This window comes from Penaeus japonicus, unplaced genomic scaffold (assembly GCF_977035675.1).
Source record: "Penaeus japonicus unplaced genomic scaffold, GWHDUDI00000001_assembly GWHDUDI00000035, whole genome shotgun sequence".
In the NCBI taxonomy this organism is placed as follows: Eukaryota; Metazoa; Arthropoda; class Malacostraca; order Decapoda; family Penaeidae; genus Penaeus; species Penaeus japonicus.
The window spans coordinates 20,607,854-20,612,853 of NW_028234437.1; the positions used below are offsets into that span (position 1 = coordinate 20,607,854).

The 5,000-nt window shown below is 35.6% G+C and overlaps 2 non-coding genes across 2 annotated transcripts in view; one reads left to right on the top strand and one right to left on the bottom strand.

Moving 5' to 3' along the window:
• Nucleotides 1–20, top strand: part of TRNAQ-CUG (transfer RNA glutamine (anticodon CUG)) — a 72-nt gene extending 52 nt beyond the window's left edge. Inside the window, exon 1 of the tRNA in view lies at nt 1–20. This exon is cut by the window's left edge and continues 52 nt beyond it. This is a non-coding gene — a tRNA (tRNA-Gln).
• A 1,568-nt stretch (nt 21–1,588) lies between these two features.
• Nucleotides 1,589–1,660, bottom strand: TRNAQ-CUG (transfer RNA glutamine (anticodon CUG)). Its single transcript has one exon. It is a non-coding gene; the product is annotated as a tRNA-Gln (tRNA).
• Nucleotides 1,661–5,000: the final 3,340 nt, after the last annotated feature.

The window sequence follows — 5,000 nt, forward strand, 5'->3', positions numbered from 1 at the left end:
TTCGAGTCTCGGTGGGACCTGACTCTTTAATAGGCCGGACTCGATGCAGTGATGTTATTGGACATCTAACGACTGAATTGAGGAATTTCACAGAACAGAACATTCTAAGAAATATTTTCATAACATTTCAATCATCGCGAATCAATAATAAAGTCGCCAGAGTAGTAAAAAGAATCGCAAATTCCGGGAACTCCATTATCTGTCCCCTTCCAACACCACTAGAAAATGATGCAAAGAACGGACGCGATTGTAACAGATGGCTTATGCGAGGGAAATCAAATCAGCTAATAAGAATAAGACCTGAACACGATAAATACTAGCGTTGGGTTTAATATAGCCAATTTGAAATGTAATTTGCAATCACGTGACAATAGACGCTGGACCGAGGGGAAAGCAGTTTGAATTTAAATCAGTCTCTTCATGGTTAGACACTGCAAAAGCTAGTTCAGTTTCTCAGCAACATATCATGAATATGGCGAAGTACACTTGATACACTTGAGGGATTACTTAAAGCAAGATCTTATTCACAATCATACTAGGTCCGTGCATTTTCTCGGGCTCCACCATGTGTGTGCCACTAGAGTCTACTTGTTCGGACTCCATCTTGCTCGAACACGTGGCAAACGTGGAATGCGAGAGGGTTGACTATGGCACACCACGAGCGTATTTGAAAACGATTGTAATAATAAGGATGACGATTATGATACAATGTTAATAATGATAATGATAACGATAATAATAATAATAGTAAAAATGCTGATGATATTGATGATAATGATTACAAAAATGCTGATGATATTGATAATAAGGATAAACATAATAGTGAGAATGATAATGATATATAGAAAACGGGGAAGGGGAGGAAAGAAATAAATGTTTTAGTTACATATTTGTAATATCACTCTAAAGTTAAGAGAGAAAACTATCTGGACGCTTAAGTTTGCCAAATAAATCATCATGAATCTTTGTTTTGTTCATCATTTTAAACAATTTTGAAAAAAAGTCACGTAGTCGTAGGTGTTACCGTACAATATATCTAGCCATCAGTATATCATTTACTTTATTACCTAATCAACCAATCTCTCGGAAACACTTATATAGTCTATCACTCAATATCTATCATTCCATACATAGCATCCGTTTACAGATATCATTCAGAAAGGGAAGGACACAGATAGAGATGAAGAGAAGGAAAGGGAGAAGATAGAAGAGAGAGAGAGAACGAGATAAGAAGTAGGACTAAAAAGAGGTGAAGGAGAAGGTAGAGGAGGTGAGAGAGAGAGAGAGAGAATGAGAGAGAGAACGAGATAAGAAGTAGGACTAATAAGAGGTGAAGGAGAAGAAGGTAGAGGAAAGAGAGAGAGAGAGAGAGAGAAAGTTTAGGACTATCGTGTCAACTGCTACGACACCTAACGGTGTATGAGAGAAAGTAAGAGTGAGTCCGTGTGGGCAGGTAAGATTACCTGACTGATAGCGTTACGTTATCTGATACTAGAGTATTTCCTGCGACAAGAATTCGCACGTTGTATGTAATAGATGTTTGTTCGTATGTTGGCCATTCTGTAATACGAGATTTAATAAATAATGAAGGTCCCACCGAGACTCGAACTCGGATTGTTGGATTCAGAGTCCAAAGTGCTAACCATTACACCATGGGACCAATAAATAATTATGGAAACGATAGGTAGATTATCCAATGGGTCTCTTGGTTTCTTTCCCGTTTATTGCCATGCTTCTGAAGAGTTATCTTAGCCATCTGTTCAAGTATTGCACTACACACACAGATATATATATATATATATATATATATATATATATATATATATATATATATATATGTGTGTGTGTGTGTGTGTGTGTGTGTGTGTGTGTGTATATGTGTGTGTGTTTCTTTATATATATATATATATATATATATATATATATATATATATACATACACATACATGTATATATATATATATATAAATATATGTATATATATATATATATATATATATATATATATATATATATATATATATATATATAGATATATCCAAACACATACAACCAAATGTGTGTATATACTACATACACAAATACACATATATATATATATATATATATATATATATATATATATATATATATATATCCACACACATACAACCAAATGTGCGTATATACTACACACACACACACACACACACACACACACACACACACACACACACACACACATATATATATATATATATATATATATATATATATATATATATATATATATATATATATATGTATATCTATACATATACACATATATATATATACATATATAAATATATACATACATATATATACATGTATATGTATATATATATGTATATATATATATGTTTATATATACATACACACACACAATATATATATATTTATATATATATATATATATATATATATATATATATATATATATTCAAAACATTGAAGTTGGAGTACTAGTATTTAGAAAAATCAACCAACAACCCAATATTTAATCAAAGCTTGCCCCTAGATTTGAAGGCCCATTTAGAGTAATTAGTGTAAAGAACAACAAAACCTACATCAAATGCATACAATCAGGTGAACACTCTTGGTCTCACTTTAACGTCCTAAAGCTTGCTCACAAGTACTCTTCTTCCTCGGCCGACGAATACTAATTGATTTTTATCTTCCAGATTTTACTACTCTTGGGCTTGATATTCTTTCCTCTGCCGACCCCCATGCCCTACCACCTACCACCTACCACCTACAACCTACCATCTATCACCTACCACCTAAGAGCATTCGTTGAGGACCATAGGCTAGTCTTACCAATAACAAACAATGTGGAAATCAAAATTTCGCTTCAGCCGATTGCTAATTTATCCGGCCTGAATAGTTTCCACTTACGTAAGATAGCATAATTTCAAACGCAGGTAACTCGTGAACAATTAACACACCAGCAGTTCTCCGTTCTTGACAATGGACTTCAAAACATTCATAATCAACTTTCTTTTGGGTTAATTAATGCTGTCGGAAAGATTACCGATGCGTTATTTGGCATTGTATATGATGATACTTTCATTTCTAAATTCTTAGAATATCAAAATATTCCCAAAAGAATTACTCATAGATTTGACGCATCGATTCATGCCGTCAACACTACCTTTGAAAACCTCTCCACAAAGTTCAATAATTCTAACCACTTCACAGAGCTCGCGTTTAACGTGCTATCTTACCAGGTGGCAATCAATAAGACTACAAATAATGTTAACTCAATAACCAACTCGTTGATTTCAGCAACAGCAGGCGAAGTGCTTCCGAACCTCATTACTCCACATGTCTTACGCCCTATTCTTCACAATATCTCCTCTGCTAATATCAAGCCTCTTTTTTCATCTAAAACGACGCCTTCAGTTCTACTCTACTCTAAAATCTTACCTCACAATGTCAGGTCTCTCTGTCCTTACTCCACTCTCCCCTAAAACTACCTTTAAAGCTTATTTCATTCACCCATTCCCATATAAAACAAATAAGACCTTCACGTTAATCACGCAACATTCACTCATCCTAAAATCCCTTCACGGCCAGGCTATTTCTTTCCCACCGTTAGACTTATTATATAACTGTGAAAAGACCACTCCTCGCACATTCATTTGCACTCCATTGCCCCTGGTACTTGACACAAACATGCCAACTTGCTCCAGGGCACTCATTGTAAACCATAACATCATCGATCAGTGCATGTTCTCTGAAGTCCAAGGTTCAATTAAGCCGTTTCTTCTCTCATTTACCGACGTTACCTTATTATTTTACTTCAAGGCTACTACAACTACAGTTACGTGTAACAAGCATAAGCCTGACATTGTCCTACAAGGTATTTTTGTTCTTCCAGCACAAGGAAGATTACAATGAATACCTTCTACTATCCCATAACATTTCTCTTCCTAATCTGACCCTTCAAAAGATGCCTACTTTGCAATAGCTTAATGCATTTACACCGCTCAGCCATGCAACCCAAATCTAATTCCGTATACGTTACCGTCGCTGGAATGTGCATGTTGCTACTAACCCTAGGAGCGTGCTATTGCATTACCTACAAGCGAGCTGCAAAGAGAAACAAGCAAGTAATACCTACCCATGATTATGTTGCATTTAATAGTTTTCCTCATGTCATATAAGATTTTTAAAAAAATCCAAAATTAAAAAAAAAAAAAATGCATATATAAAGCAGACAAAACTTTTATACAATAATCAATATATCAGTGACGCGTGTTTTTTCATAGCACGAACGATTTCCCTATTCATATCCTTTGCATCAATCAAGACGCTGCAATATGTTTTCTGTCTCTTCGTGTAACACTTATAGAGTTCCCTCGATCAAGGAACTCTTACCTTCAGTTAAGTATAAAGTGTCCTACTTTATTTCCAAATTGGGACGATTTCAGGTAGCGTAGAAGGGTGTAATGAAAATGATTATTTCAGTACAAATATCTGACCAGACAAAATATGATCGAATTACAATACACAGATGTGATCTTAATTACCAGGGTTCACATATCACTCAGACCAAACATGTCACAGGCAGCGCCCTGCGACTTCAGCCCTTCGTGAGATTTTGGTCGTCCTCGGAACATAGGAAAATCCCCATCAGAGACTAATCGAAAGGCAGACCCTTGTAATGTTGTGACCCCGAGGCCCACCAATAAGGAAATAGGAACCTTGGCTGGAACTTGGATTAGCTGCTCCTATTTCTCCTGCAGGTGGGTTATCCTCCACTGAACTAGCTGACCTGAGATGTGCTGGCTGTAGCAAGGATACACTGGGTCTCTTGTCTCAGCTAGAACTACCTGTCCGCCCACACATCTGTGCCCTATAATTTGTGGGAACTGTACTAATCCCAACTTCTTACTTTCAGAGTTATTTCTTGTCATATATGTCATACTGTCTCATAATACTGTGATTTATCTTGTGGTTATAATATATTGTAATTG